The 16,647-nt window shown below is 39.4% G+C and overlaps 1 protein-coding gene across 8 annotated transcripts in view; it reads right to left on the bottom strand.

Moving 5' to 3' along the window:
- The window catches only part of Znf438 (zinc finger protein 438), a 195,023-nt gene that overhangs the window by 97,319 nt on the left and 81,057 nt on the right, over positions 1-16,647 (bottom strand). Inside the window, exons 2-3 of one of the 8 annotated variants that reach the window (XM_005387203.2) lie at positions 4,098-4,181; positions 2,404-2,675 (exon numbers count right to left, since the gene is read on the bottom strand). The exons of 5 other annotated variants lie outside the window; for them this stretch is intronic. The gene's annotated coding sequence lies outside the window, so the exon portion shown is untranslated. The remainder of the gene's footprint in view (positions 1-2,403; positions 2,676-4,097; positions 4,182-16,647) is intronic. 2 more of the 8 variants (XM_005387202.2, XM_005387205.2) reach the window with 2 other exon arrangements.

Here is a 16,647-nt window from a genome sequence, read left to right on the forward strand (position 1 = left end):
GAACTCACAACAATCCTCCTGCTTCAGCCTCCCGAGTGCTGGGATTACAAGTGTGCACCACCATGCCCAGCTTGTGTGTAGGATATATATATAAATATTATGCCATTAACTATAAGAGACTCAAGTATCTGCAAACTGGGTATCTTCAGGGTACTGGAATCAATTCCCTGTGGATACCTAAGGACGACTGTAAATCTCACATTTTAAACTGAAAGAATCTAGCAAGCCTGGACAGTATCTATAAGGAAAAGGACATTATTACTTGTCTTCGTTTCCTTTCTGTTGCTGAGACAAAATACCTGATAAACAACATAAAAGGGAAAAGGTTTATTTTGGCTCATAGCTTCAGAGGTTTCAGTTCATGGTTTGCTAACTCCGAGGCACAAACAGCACTGAGAAAGGGGAGAGTCCAAGAAAAAACACACCTGCCAAAGGCACGCCCCCAGGGACCCACTTCCTCCAAGTAGGCCCCACCTTCTAACATTGGTGCACTGGGCATCAAACGCCTAATGTAAGAGTCTTTAGAGAACACTTTATATTTAAATCCCAACACTAGTGAACGTGCTGCCAAGACAACAGTCATATACTAAGATTGCCTCTGCTACCTGGGGATTATATAGTTACCCTATAATTAGCAACATGGAATTAACTCTGAGAAAACAGATCAAAAGCCAGCTAAGTTTTGGAAGGAACAGCATTGGCCAAAATCTCCCGAGTGTTACTTATAAGCCTCTGACTATATGATCCTTAAAACAATGCTCAAGCCCTCCATAAGGCAAGGACAGAAAGTAGGAAATAAAGGGACCTATCCCCCAATGTCCACACAAGTGTGACCCTGGAGAAAACTGGACATGGAAGAAACTTCCAGAAGATAAATCAGGTCCTAGAGAACAACAAACACAGGAATTCCTCCTGAAGATCAAGATCAGAGTCTAAGCAAGGGACGTCTTTTACTCTAGCCTCGCATGCTTCAAAATGCCTCCTGCAACCCATATTTTGTGTCATTGTCAGTATTTGGAATCCCAGAAGTTCCTTGGCTTTAGGAGATCAAACACAAATTTGTAATTAGCTAACTGGGCCTGTCCATAATGCAATAAATTATAGACACTGCACATAAAGTGATCATGGTGAAAATAAACCTGAAAAGTCTTCTATAAAGATTACCAAAGTGATGGCCGGGAGGCCCTGATTCACATCCAACTTTGGCTATTAACTGTGTGACCCTGGATAAATCATGACTTCTCAGGACTTCAGTTTTACCATTTGTAAAATGAGTAAGAGGGATGCCTTCCAATTCCATAATTCTAATTTAAAAGTCTTGACCTCTCTGAGCCAAAATAAAACTACAAAAAAAAAAAAAACCCTTTATAATGGAGAATCCATAATAGACTAGTTGGTCTGGATTTTCAGCACAAGCAACTCAGCACAATTTTAAAAGTTATATTGGCAAGAAAAATTCTGGTACACTTCCATTTTTTATTTTTCTATATGATTTTGGTTCATTATAGTAGCATAAGAAATAAAATATAATTTTCTTAGTGAGAAAGACATTTATCTTCTGTCTCATTAAGCTTTAGAACTAATTCAAAAAGAAGGAAAATTTTCACTTCAAATTCCATAGTTTTGGGGCCAGGGATGTAGCTCAGCAGCACAGTGCCTGCCTGGCAAGCGTAAGCTCCTCAGTTCGATTCCCAGTACTATTACAAAAAATTCCATAGCTTTATATTTACAGACTAAAATCAGAAAGGTCAAACTGCATTGGGAGAAGACTTTTAATCAAAAATACCATAACAACACATTTTATCAGCTACACAGTAAAGAGTAATATTCACTGAAACCTAAAAATAGTATTTTTAAAGTAACTAAAATTTGAAAAATATCTACTGCTGGGCATGGTGGCACACGCCTGTCATCCCAGCACTCAGGAGGCTGAGGCAGGAGGATTGTTGCGAGTCAGCCCAGGCTACAAAGTGAGCTCAAGGCCAGCCTGAACTGCACATCAACACCCTGTCTCAAAAAGACAAAAAAAAAAAAAAAAAAAAAAAGTCTACTAAATTTCAACTCTTGATACTTCCTCTAGTTTCTGGTAGAAAATTTTATATTAGAACTTTGTACTCTTCACTGGTGAAATATAAGACAAAAGCTAGTATTGTATATCTATAGTTTGTTATTCATAATTACCCAGGTTTATACATGTAGTAAAACTAAGGGCCATGTTAAGAGACTAGCACTCAAACTTTGTCACTTCAAATCACTGTGTATTGGGACAGATAAAATAACAAACCTATTGCAAACCCTTATTATGTTTTAATGTTTCCATCTGAGTACTAATGTCGAGAAGTCTCTTATTTGTTCTCATTCAAAATACTTTGTGTATGACGTTTATTTTGCCTGGTGCCCTACCAGCAGAGCAGACTTGCATTTATCTCCAGTGTTTACTGTGCCTGTGTTCCTGCGTAAATTCTCTTCAGTTTTCACTTTTCCGGAGAATAAAGCCCCTCAATCCTGAGGTTTGGGGAAGATGGTCATCTGGTTAGGGTACAAGGCCCAGAGGTACAACTGCTTCTTTGGCAGACTTCCTGTAGCTTTGGCAGCAGGCCTCCTCTGCCAGTCTCCGGGTAGCACTGTCATTCATCTCTGTAGGTGCTGAGGTACTCGCTTTCCTCTGTTCCACTCTGTGAAAGCATCATATGATTTCTGTCTTAAGACTTTAGGGTTAGAGATATGGATGTCACCTACTTCTCATCAAATAAACAGCTACAATTTTTGTTTCTGTTTCCTTTGCTTTGCATTAATTTTTTTTTTAATTCAAGAAAGCAGAAAGTTGTTTAACTGCCATATTAAAACCAGAAATTACGTCTGAATTCTTCCATGTACCATGTTCAAAGAGGTGAAGTCCTGGCAGTTTCGACCTGCTGAGTACACATTCACGTCTCCCTTCTTTTAGTCTCTCTGGAGAAAGCCTCTCCTGTTCCATGAGATCCCAGTGGGCTTGCAGTCCCTGGGCACTGTCCTTCTACTACAGCACACGGGAAACATGGACCAGGATGGCCCACCGGCACACACCATGCCCGGGCCACAGGTTGTGCGGGGGCCACACATGGGCCAGAGTCAAACCACACCTCTGCAGCAGACAGCTGGACATCGTGCCTAACACGTTCTCTTCTGCTTGTGACCGCTAACACAGAATGGTAATCCTGAGCTGCTAGTGGTCATCTTACTGACCAAAGACGTATCTGAAGAATGACAAATAAAGAAACCAGCAGAGCTGAGAGGGAGTCCAGATGAGAGTATTTGAGCTCCTGGCTGCAGCCATGCTTGAGAAACCAGAGCAACACAACAATCAAGTTCGCTTTCCTTTCATACGCTGTTCTGAACTGGCTTTCTTTCACTTTTGAAGGGAGTCCTGATGGTTACAAAAGTGAATCTAAATGTTCCAATTAGTAAAACTCAGGCTACAAAACACTCATTGATAAAAATTAAATAACCTAACTCTTCTTTCAAATAAAACCACAAATCAGAAATAGTATACACATCTTTCCACCATTTAAGATTCATTCCTATACATCACTTTTCCTTCCTTCCTTCCTTCCTTTCCTTCCTTCCTTCCTTCCTTCCTTCCTTCCTTCCTTCTGTTCTGTATTCAAGGTTTTCCCCCACGTATCACTTTTAACTATACTTAATTTATCTATGGTTTATTTCATCATGCTATCTTAATGTATACACTTTGTATATACATTTAAATTATGTATGAATATGAGCTAATAATAATGATAATAACAGTTTGACTTACTGAACACATAGTATGTGCCAGGCACTATTCTAAGTGGTTTTTTTTTAACTTTTAACTCATTTTGTCTTCAATTCAACTTATGCAGGAGGGGTCATTATCTCCTGTTTTATAGATGAAGTTACTGGGGTACTAATGAATCAACTTGTCCAAAATCACAATGAAAATCTAAATTTTTCAGGCACTCCATTTCAAGTATTTCTACTGTTAACCATGGAGAAGATATGTACTTCACAAACAAATGCACCATCTGTTAGGGTTGGTTTGTGCTCCCCAAATAAACCTTTGAAGTCTTGACCCCTGGTACCTGTGAATGTGGCCATGTTAGGAAACAGTCTTTACCAATGGAGCAAGGGGGCCACTTGGTTTTTGGAGCTGAGTCGCAGCAGTCCTAAAAAACAAACATCCTCTTACCTAGACTGAAATATGCCTCTAACCAACTGTTACTTCCAATTTCAGCATAGATGGCAAACTAACATTTAACTTTCATCTTAATTCTATTAAAGAAAAACAAACCTGGGGGTGGAGCTGTGGTAACTGAAAAGCACAGCCCTCCATCACTGCCTCTATTCAGTGTCAGCTGATGACGCCCATGAAGAAGGGTCGCACCAAAAGTGTGAGCTCTTCCAGTTTTAGTGAAAACTAGCAATCTGAATTTGTGCATTTAAATTAGTTAACAACAAATCATTTACCAGTTTTAAAAAACACTACTTAATAATTCATTGGTGTTTTAAAAACATAGGACAAAACACACTGCAGGTCAAACAAAACCCATTTATGGACCAGATGTGACTACACATTCAGCTCTCTGCAACCTCTGCTTTATCTGATTTCTTACTTTTTATTTCCCCTCACACTTCCTTGACTTCACCCTAACCGGAGCATCCTTCTACCAGATCTGGCAAGCAGGCCCCATGCTGGCCCTGTGAGCCACGTCGAAATCAGCACCTTAGGATTCCACCCTCTGGGTGTACTTAGTGTGGCTGACAGAGAAGAGCCGCGTACACTTCAGAAGCAAATGTGTGTGTGTGCGCTCTGGACCCACGTGAAGGCTAATCCTGCTCCTCTATTCCGTCAGTTGGGCTCTGAGTAGAAGAATTCAGAGCATTAACTGGGTAAGTCCCTAGGACACGACTGGTACCTTGCAGGCTCACCGCCACTTCACACAGCACTGCCCTTATAATTTAGTAAGTTCTCCAAATTCCTTACATATACTTGAAGGACGCACAGTGGATTATAGTAGCTCATTACTGTCTTTCAGTACCCACCACCCTATAACCTATAAAGGTTGCCCAGGCACATGTAGAAGCAGGTTTTTGAGAAGTTTTGTGAAAACCATTTTTTAAAATGTGACTTTATACTTCAGATTTATTCTGAAACTTCAAAAACTTTAAACACTTTTCATCTTCTGAGAATGTTAACACCAACTCAAGTCCAACAGCTCATATTGCTATTTAGTGCCTTGCAGTCCTCCCTGGCACTGAGAACCCACCAGAGTTCAGACCTCTGAGATGCCATAGGAACAAATGACTGCTTCTGGTAAGTAAAAGGAGACACTTGATACGTTGCCAAGACTTGCTCCGCTACACTGAGATATTAAGTGCAGCGTGAGGAAGTTTGGCATACCATAGCATTTGGGACTTGCAGAGTGACTAACATTATTTTTGGAAAGTTTGTAGCAATGCTAAGAAGTAAAATACCACAAAATCTGTACAAGACATTTCATTAAATATTTGCTTTTTTTTCTTGAATTAAAAATCTCTCAAATTTCCACTGGTTTTTTAACTACAAAATATGGATACTCACCAGCTTATCATTCCCACAAATACCCTATGTGATCAATAGAGTTAAGTCTAAAAATATATATGATAGATAAGAAAACTGAAGCTCAGAAGCACTAAATAACTTGTTCAAGGTTGTCTGTGATAGAGGTGAAACTTGTATTCAGACCTCCTGATTCTGAGTTCATTGATCTCCCCCTACAAATAAAATTCATGCAGAATTAAAGACCAAGCTGCTTAGACAAACAGACCACCAGACTTGCAATCAAAACTAATTCCTACTGCTGCCTTTAATTTTCAACTCAGACCGGTTTTCTAAATCTCTCTAAATCCCAATTTGCTCATCCGGAAAATGGAGTCAGAACGATAAAATACATGTGAAGCACAAGGTACAGAGCAGGCACTGGATAAATGCTAGTCCCCTTCTCCAATTCTCCTACCGGATCCCTCAATACTAAGTAAACCGTCCATGCTCCGCTTACACATTGGAGTGAACAGCGAATAAGTAAATATCTGTTTATGCAGATATGGATGAAAGAATAAATTCACTGACACAGGCACAAAAGATCACAGTAGAAATTGTTGTCATATATACACTATTACAGAATAGCTGAGAAAGTAGTTATTTTTTTTTTTAATTTATGATGTTGAGTCTTTTCAAAGGAGATAGGTCATGTCAAAACTCCATGCTTTGAACTTTCTCTCTGCTGTCTAATAAATATGAGTCATTGTCTCCAAACATTAAAAATTCAAAATACATGAAAGAGATATGGAAGGTTTCCAATTAATGGTGTGACTTGGGATTTCCAAATGTGGGTACCTCAGTAGTTAGCATGTCCTACTTAGGCTAGAAGCAGGAGTTTCCAGTGTCATTCTGGTATGTTGATGCCACAGCTGAAATCCTGACTCCTTTAAGACTCCGCTCTGCTGGCTCAGCTGTCCCTCTGGAGGAGGGTGGGTCACCAGCACAAGACAGGACTGAAGAGAAGGAAAGGGGCGACACTGACTACATAAGTGGGCAGGGAGCAGAGCATTAGCTCAGAATAAGGACAGGTGGCCTATTCAGGAGCCACGCATAGGGCTGCCAACAGAAAATTAAGCAATTATCAAATTTAATGCTAAAATAAGAAAATGCACAGCATGTTTTAGAACATTTCATCAAAGTTCAATTTAATGCTAGAGAACTGTGTGCCAAAAACTACTTTATACATGTGACTCTGCACTTGGTACAATCCTTCAGAACTGAGGGCTGTGTTATTGCATATGTGGGAGATTATTAAAGGCTTTGTAATGATTACGTTAAAGGTCATATTCCTTATACACATAACTTCACTTACTATTACAAGCTAGGTATGTACATGAGTAGACAATGGTCTCTTTCCATTAAATGGAAACTGGCTGAAATTACTGTTTAAGTTGCTGGGTTGTAAGAGAAATGAGATCAAATTAATGAGGGTGAAGTTGTATAATCAGTTTATAGAACAAATCATGTCGAGGTCAAGGCTGACATCACCAACTCCCACACATTTAAGCCACTTAAAAATGTGACTCTTCTCTTTTTCCACACTACCATTTGCTCTAATTCAGGCTGTTTCTTATTTCTCTCCCATTCACGTGTAGTTGAGGAATCGTTTGTCTTGGCAAACACCAATTCAATCATGTCACTCGTCTCAGAACCCTCTGAGGGCTTCCCACTGCTTGAGGAACAGAGGCCCAAATACTCAGCAGGGCATTCATGCTCTCCTAAATTTGGCCCATCTTTCTAATTCAGGAGACTTCAACCCTGGCAGAACATCAGAACCGCTAGGGGAGCTTTTAAAAAATAAATAGGCTTAGGTCCCATGTCCCAGAAATTCTATTTAACAGTTTTGGAGTAAGATCCAGGGACTTATGGCTTTAAAAATATCTGGGCGATTCTTATGTACTGCCAAGGCTGAGCCACTGATCTAATTTTCTCACCTATTATTTCACCCAACACGCTCCAGCCAGAAATGACCCCTGTCTGTTTGTGTTTCCAGCCCTGTGTTCAAGCTGTTAATCCACGCTGGAATATCACTTCCTCTTTAGCTCTTTATGTACATTTTCACCATTCTTCCAAAATGAAGCAAAATCCCATCACTATTTTTAGAACCTGCCAAATCATAATAATGTTCCCCTTCTGATAATTGCAACAGTACTCACTGCCTTTATAAAGTATTTTATGGCAATTAAAAATAGAGTTCACTGTGAATATATTTATTTCATATTTTGCTCACTGTACTTCAGGCCCCTGAGAGAAGGCAAACTTTTTGTGACATCTTTTGTTCCCATTCCCTATACCTCACCATTGGCAACAATATTAAACATAAAATAGATACTCATGTGCTTTACTTAGGATGACTGGATAAATTAAATTCTCCAAAATTTATGAGGTGTTTTTTCTTGCAGCCTGACAACCTAAATTGTCAGCCTTGAGGGTTGTTTATGCACATACTGACATGTTTTTCACCAGAAGCATCATTATGCCTGTGTAGAAATGATAATCACTTGTTCATAAAAACTGACGTGATGTCAAAATATAGGGATGATACCAATAAATGTGGGCTTTTCCGTGTAGACACAAGTATTTTCCACGTTTATCTATTTTCCATGTATATATATTTTTTCTGCTGTTTATATAACAGTAAAAAGGAGAAGCAGTAAAATAGTTCCTGATCTGTCAACATGTGACTTACGAAAGACCCACCCATGTGAAAAGACCGCTGAAACCTCATCCTAACCCACATGGGAAGGACCAGACGAACAAGTGTCCTTTTGCCCTCAATGTAGATGACATGAGAATATCAGAGACTGACAGGTAAACTGAAAACTGAAAAGCTACTGGTGGAAGAGTATCCAGCAGGTATCCCAGAGAGGTCCAGTCTTGTTTCTATAGCATGGGAGATGTACTTTCTTATCCACAGCTACAGTTTCTCTGCAACACAGCTTTGTACACAGTGGTAGCCTGTAGTCAAAGTAGCACGGGTATTTATGAGTTAGTCTTTGGAGAGCTGGCTGAGAACCTAACCACCATTTCTGTCACTGTTTTGGTGGTAAAATCTTTCAGCATTCCAAACAACAGAATTAGATGTGAATTTATGGAACAGAGTTTTTTTCTTAGTACTTTCCTAGGGTAAGATGGCAGCCAGGAGTGGATAACAAGAATGCACAGCTGCCGTGAATGTGGACCATATGCGTCTGGAAGGATGAAAGACAGAGGGATAATGGGAGAAAAAGCCAAGCACATTCTTAATGTAGTAAACAAGCATTTTCTTAGCACTATGAAAGGCTACAGTGAATTCTGCAGAAGACAAAAATTAGACAAAATCTTTTGTTTTATAGCTGTACAACCTAAACAGAAGATATTACAGAAACAAATATGAGAATAAAGTTTCAGGGTAAAATGTACTGTAACCATGATTAAAGCAAAATATTAGATGCAGTGAGGAGAGAAAGAAGGAAAGAGCCAGCACTTCCAGCTGGAGTAATCGGGGACAGCTTCACCAGAGGCTTGCAAGGGACTACAGACACACAGACAGCAGAAGGGAGCAGGGAGCACTGCGTTCAGCAGAAACAGTGCAAACCAAGAGAGATGTGCGAAGACACCCCAGGTTCCGAGAAAAATATCCAGCTGACTCAAGTTTGGGGAGCAGGGCAGGGGGCTCTGAATCCCAGCAAAGGAACACGAACTCCATCTGACCGGAAGCTGAGAACCATTACAAGGTTTTAAAATTACTAAAATGGCTCCTGTGTGGACTGGTGTGGCAGCAGGACACAGGGTGGAGGAAGAGAGAGTGAGCACAGAAAGACCACCAGGAGATAGCCATTGTGAGAGCCGAGATCTCTTAAAATGACCTTTCAAAGCCTGGTTTTTAAAAAAATAGTTAAACATTTAAGGTTCAAGTGCTAGATAATTAATAAGTTATATCCTTTAATGAGAAAATCACTCAGAAAAGTTGTATGAAAACTTAAAAAAACGAAATACGAAATATTAGCTACAATGGAAAAATAATTTAAAAAGCACTGTTTGGCATGTAGTTATGACTTTATGACTAGACTTAATAAAAAGTGAAGATGATTCTGAGGTATTAATCTCATTTTTAAATAATACCATGAGCTTAAATATTATATTTTTACATGTGCATGAAATTTAATAGAAATTATCTTTGCACTATTTTACAAGGCTGATGATTTAATATACAAAATGGCTATAAAATATTCTAAGAAATTTGAGAGTTAAGAAAATGTCAGTGGTTGTAGGCTTAATTCTTTGCTTTTAGGTCAGTTCTAAACTGGTGTTCAGACGTAAGCAGACTTATTCGAAGCAATTTGACTTAGCAAATGCCTTCTAACTTCACATTTTAGTATCTGATGACATACATTTGGCATTTTTCTTTATCTGAAAACAAATGTAATGGAAGTAATGAAAAGAACCGATAAGTGCCTTGCAGAAGCCAATTAGCTGATTACACCTGCATGACCATAAATAAGTTATATGAAGTACTATAAATTAAAACTACTTACAATTTAAGAACCTAAAATAAAAATCTCAAGGTATGCTCAAAGACTTCTAAAATAGGAAACATAATACACCCCTTCAGGCTGGGCATGGTGGCACACATCCATAATCCTAGCACTCAGGAGGCTGAGGCAGGAGGATTGTTGCGAGTTCGAGACCAGCCTGGGTTACAAAGTGAGCTCAAGGTCAACCTGAACTGCATAGCAAGACTCTGTTTCAAAAAGACCAAAAAAAAAAAAAAAAAAAATCCCTTCAAACATTTTATGTCAATTTCCTAAAAATTCAGGAAAATGTATTATTAAGTATTTAAGCATTTACTTAAAATCTGGCCAACATTTGAGGCCCTATTCAATATGATGGTGATCAGAGAGATGTAAAGTTGAGTAAGAGACAGTTCCTGTTCTCAAGAAACTCACAAATCCCAGAAGAGACAAACACGAATAAGTCCATGGCATGGCAAATACAAGTACTGCAAGTGATCCAGGCACCACGGTGCACTACTACAGGGAAAATGTGGGCCAGCCACGTGTTCCGGGCTCAGTCTAGAGGCAGAAGAGGCAGGGAGTACATCACAGTAATAGGTAAAGGCTGGAGAGTCAGGCTGACGCCCTACAGTAACAGGTTAAGCCCCAGATTCAGTACCTGTGGGTTTACTTTCTACATGAACAGAGCCACCAAAGGTTTTCTATAAAGAAGACATTGTATTTTGAAAGCATGGCTCATTTAGGAATCTAAGTGACTGTGAGAGATCCAACAGGCAGTGAGATCTGCAACAGTCAAGGTGAGAAGAAACCAGTGCAACAGAAATGGAAGTAAAACATTAAAAATTCACAGGTGTGTTTCAAAGTGAGAACCTGAGTGAGCGCCCAGTCAATTACACAAGACTGAGGGCTGGGACAGTCCCCAACCACAGGGTTCTTGGGCCACGACGGACCTTCCCCTTTGCCCAGAACCACGCACTGTGTGCATCAACCACAAGCTTAAGAAATCAAGCAAGCAAGTCAATGACTCACTTCATTTCTGATCTCCTGTCCCAGAACTTCAGAGCCCAGTCGACAGTCACTAAAAGCACTACACTCATTTTCTCTGTATGGTCTCTCTGACTTTGCTCAGCTCCTATATGGTTCAATTATTTAAGGAAGTGCCTTCCACAAAAGACAGTTATCAACAAATGAAACCACCAAAGAAGAGAAACAGAAAGGAGTGCCCTGCCCGGCCTCCAAATGGCAGAGGGAGGACTGAAAATAACTGGCCAGTCACGATGACCTTACAGAGAAATTTCAGGAAAGCAACAAAAGTGCTTACTCAGTGGGAGGTTGTTTTAAAGACTGTGATGAACTAGTAAACTTTATTCTTCCAAGAAGCCTAGCAAAGTCTGAAAGTGAAGCTGAACCTTTACGAGGGCTTTGTTAGGGTTAGGGTTTGTTGCTGAACAAAAGAATGACAGATATAAAGTGAATCCAAGAGAAGACAGAGACAAAACTGTAGGCCTTGGCCATGCTAAAGGGCTTTTCTATGTCTAAGAAGAAAGCAAAGCTGGGAGACAGATACAAAACATTCCATGTACAACTCAGTACCGCTGAGGGAGTTCAGATCAATGGCAAGGCCATCTACTGAAGGCGAGAAGAATAGGGCAAAGAGGGAAGGAAGGAAGAGGGACAGGAAGAGACAAAGAGTATTTGAGTGAAGTTTTTTTTTTAAATGTAGCACTAGGATTGAACTCATGGCCTTCACACTGAGATATATCCCTAGCTCCTTTATAGTTGTTGAGACAAGGTCCCACTATATTTCTCAGGCTGGGCACAAATTTGCTATCCTCCTGCCTCAGTCTCCCACAGTGCCAGGAATACAGGTTTGTGCCACCACACCCAGCCTAAAGGAATATTTTCTGCGTTTGAGAGAAGGAAATTGCCAGAGAAGGGGAGAAAGGAAAAAAGAAGGGTGTACAGTATGTGAGATCTTGGAATGATTATGACTTGACAGAACTGATGAACTTAAAAACCACATTTTTGAGTTTCATAAACTCAAAAAGTGACCTTGGAGAAATGTCACAATTACATGGTCTGGGGTGAAAATGACAGTTTCAAGTCGAGGCTAACACCACTGAGCAAATTGGAGCAATGTCCTGGAAGACGGTCAGTAAGGAATTCGGAAGGGGAGTTAGCAGTGTAAGATTTAGAAGACAAGCGACGTGAGAATAAAGGTGGCACGCTGATTCCTGAATCGACAGTGGAGAGCACGGGAGAACATCTACTGTACTTTAACGTTTATATTTTAGAAAGTCATGCTTTTTCTTAAGACATTGTTATTGTTTGTGTCTGGATGTCCCCGCAAAGCCTCATGCAGTTATGGGGCGGGCTTCTGGAGTTTATGAGTGACCCATGGTTCAATGCTGGGCAGGGAGGACAGTTTGCATACACTGCAAGGGAGGGAAAGAGGCTGCTTGCCACTGCTCTTCCCTTTTGCTCTTGTTGCTTTTGCTGTCTTCTGCCACCATAAACTATTGCCCTCTGCCATGTGCCACTATGCCTTGGAGCCAGCCTCGAAGGGACTGAAACTTCCACAAACTGTGAGCTAAATAAACCTTTCCTTCCTTAATTTTGGGTGTCGGGTATTTTGTCTCAGCAATAAGAGAAAAGTAACCAACACAGACATTCGTGGGGAAAAACCCTGGCACTGTGCATGAAATCCAGGTTTAAATTTCTGGACAAGACAGAAGGGCTACAGGGAAAGATCAAAGCTGGAAGAACATGTTCACAGAAGAGAACAAGTGACGTAAAGAACCAGAACTAGATCGTCGGTGGACTGTGGGTTACGTGGGGGTGCAGGTGTCTCTGTCGATGTCTTCTTCCCTCTTTCTGTCCCTCTCTGTCTCTCTGCCTCTCTCTCTAGCTCTCTCTCTGTCTGCCTTTCCCTCTTCCTCATGTGTCATGAGGGAAAAAGCTGGCCACATCTACAACCAGTACGTGACTCTTAAACCTGCTTACCCAAAACCTGCACAGTGCTCTCCAGTCACCACACAGCAAACCCAACAGAGCAGCTAATTCAGCCCCGTCTGAAGGGGCAAGAAGACCAGACACAGACCTAAACGCACTCTTGCGTCTAATTCTCTCCACAGATAACATCAATACTTTAATTTTAATCTTGAATACAGCCTATTTCACAAAAGGTTCAGAAGCTGGAAAAAGAGAAATGTAGTGTAACTTGTTCTTACAAACTCTAAGGGGGACACAAAGTAAATACAGGTACACCGAGGTAAACTACATGGGGAGAGCACTGAGGGTAGAGCTTGCCAGCCACAGCACCTTTATACTGGTAGAAACACCAAGGATCTAATACTGAGACCCAGTTAGATGACTGACGAGTACTGGCAGAGGAGGGAAGACTTCTCATACGGACCCAGACTCAGCGCCATTAATAGAGACCTAAACTATACACATTTGGCACTGCTTGTTTGTGTCATTTTAGTATGCTGTGTTTTCCAGGAATTTGCTGGGTACATATAAACTGTCAATTTGATTGACATTTTTCCTGGATATCTAGTAATGTTCCCTTTTTAGCTTTGTATTATTAATTTTTCTTTCCCTTAGTATGGGTTTATTAGCTTTATTAGTATTTTCAAAGAAACATCTTGTTCTGGTTTGTGTCTACATGTCCCATAAAGCCTCACGTGGTCACAGGGCTTTTTTGGAGGTGGCTGAATCTAGACTGTGTGACTGATTCGTAGCGCAATGCTGGGATTAAGGGTGCTGGGGGTAAGGTGGGGGATTGCTGATCAGCCCACTGTCTGTATTGTCACCACCCTAATCCCAGTAGACTGGATACAGCGTGAGGAACACAAAGAGGCTTTCTCTCTCTCCTTTGTTGATTTCCTGTCTTCTGCCATGAACTACTGCCACCCTGCCTTGGAGCCTCTTCAAATTGTGAGCTAAACAAACCTTTCCCCCTTTAACTTGGGGTGTCAGGTATTTTGTCTCCGCAGTAAGAAAAGCAACTAAGACACAGCTTTTGGCTTTATGATTTTTTCTATGCTATGTTTACTTTATTTCAGTTTTATTCTAATTTATTTGAATTTGATTTGCATTTGTTTCTAGTTTTTAGATGAACAATTAGATCATTGCTTGTCAACTTTACCTCTAACTATACATATTAAAAACTCTGTATTTCTAACTATGACTTTAATTGTGTTTTTTTGTTTTTGTTTTTGTTTTTTTTTTGTTTTTCTCCGGTACCGGGAACCAAACTCACGACCTTGCACTTGCCAGGCAGGCGCTTTTGCCGCTGAGCTAAATCCCCAGCCCCTATGACTTTAATTGTGTTCCAAAATTTTTCTGGGCGTTCTGATGCATGACTGTAAACCCAGTACCTGGGAGGCTGAGGCAGGAGGATTGCCAGGAGTTCAAGGCCATCGTGGGCTGAACAGCAAGTTCAAAGCTGGCCTGAACTGTATAGCATGACTCTGTCTCAAAAAAAATTTTTTCCTCCAAGTTTTAATATTGACTCAGGGCAAATTATTCTTTAATTTTTGTACTACTTTCACTCAGAATAGATCGTTTAGAAGTGTGTTGCTTATTTCTAAGTTAAGTACGGATTTTCCAGTTATCTTTCTGCTATTCGCTTCTAGTCTAACTCCACTATGGAAAATACACTGTATGATTTCAATCCTTTGAAATGTATAGCCTAGCACATGTTGCCCTATTTTGGCAAAAATTCCATGTGCACTTACAAAGAATGTGCACTCTGCAGTTGTTAGGATTAATGTTCTATAAAATAGCACAGGTCAAGTTGGTTAATGATATTACCTAAATATTTATAATCTTACTGATTTTTTAAAAATCTGCTTATTCTACTCAATTGTAAAAGGGGATTAAATTTGTTAAAATGATGATGAATCTATCTATTTCTCCTTTTTGTTCTGCCAATTTTCACTTGATAGATTCTGAAGTTATATTAGGGACATAGATTTTTAGGATTTTGTCTTCCTACTGAACTATCTTTACAAAACGCTACTTTTATTTTTCATAATATATCTTACCTTAAAGGCTATAATGATATTAATATGAAGAGTCTCTTAGTGTTCCATATCCTATTTATAAAATATGCATTGTGTATAAACTATATATAGCTGGCCTTTAAGTGTGCCTGAATATTTTTAGCTTTTAACTGAGGTATGTAGCTCATTTACATCAATGAATTAATTACTGATATTTAAGAATACCTTCCTATTACTGTTTTTATATTCACCCCTTCTTTTATTTTGCTTTCTTTTTAAATTAATTTTTAAAATTATTCCATTTTCTCTTCAATTAGTTTTTTAATATTTTTTATAATTTTATAAGCTATTACGTGACAGATCATAAATACTTCATTATTACCACTGACTTCTACTACTGAGAAAGACAAAAATATCAGTTTAGACACTTACTTGTCTTTTTGTTCTATTATTTCAACACTCTGTATTTGGAAGGTATAAGCTATATGAGACATTGTTCCTTTACCCAGTCCGAACTATTTTTATACTTACATATTTATATTTTTGTATGCCTCCATTTTTCCTTAAGCTTCCATATGGGATCGTTTTTATTCAGCCTGAGTAACTTCCTTAGTATTACTGTACTTGTGTCTACTTTTGATAATCTCCTACCTCTTTTCTAAAAACGTAAGGTGTCTTCATTAGCAAAGTATTTTAGCAAGTATCGTGTTTCCGGTTGTAATTTTTCTTTCTGCACTTCAAATGTAAGGATCATTACTTTCAATCTTTACTATAGACTAGGCATCAATCTTACTGAACCTCTTCTGAAAGCAGTTTTTCCTCTGGTTCTTTTAAGATTTTCTCTTTATATCTGGTTTTTACAGGTTTCATTATATTGTGCCTAGGAGTAGTTTGCTTTATCGTAATCTTGCTGGGGTTCACTTAGTTTATTATGCTTCTTGAATCTGTGAGTTGATATCCTTCATCAGTTTGGGAAATCTTAGTATTTACTTTTTTCTCTTTCTCTCCCTTGGGCCCTCCCCATTTGAACATTTTCGTCCTACTTTATAATACCTATTATGCATTTTGGTCCTTACTTACACTTCCGGTTTCTCACAACAGAGAAACAATGTGGTATTTACCATGTATGTCCGATTTATTTCACTTAAGAGTATGGACTCAAGGTGCATCCATTTCCCTAGAAATGACTCCAGTGTACCCTTCTTTATGGCATGGTAGTACTCCATTGTATAAAAGTCCACACCTTCCTTATCCATTCATCAGTTGATGGGCACCTAAGTTGTTTCCAAAATTCGACTATTACAAAAACTGTGCCACTATAAATATTGGTGTACATACATCACTGTGGTATGATGTGTTTAATTTTTTTTTTTCCTTTAATTCTTCTGGGAAAACAGCCAGGAGGGGAATGGCTGGGTCAAATGGAACCTCTAGTTCAGTTTTCTGAAGAATCTCCATGTTGATTTCCACAGTGGTTGCACCAGTCTACACTCACTCATGCTAAGAGTGGAGAAGGAATCCTTTTTCCCCACAGCCTCACCAGCAC

Source organism: Chinchilla lanigera, unplaced genomic scaffold (assembly GCF_000276665.1).
Source record: "Chinchilla lanigera isolate Chin_1 unplaced genomic scaffold, ChiLan1.0 scaffold00028, whole genome shotgun sequence".
NCBI lineage: Eukaryota > Metazoa > Chordata > Mammalia > Rodentia > Chinchillidae > Chinchilla > Chinchilla lanigera.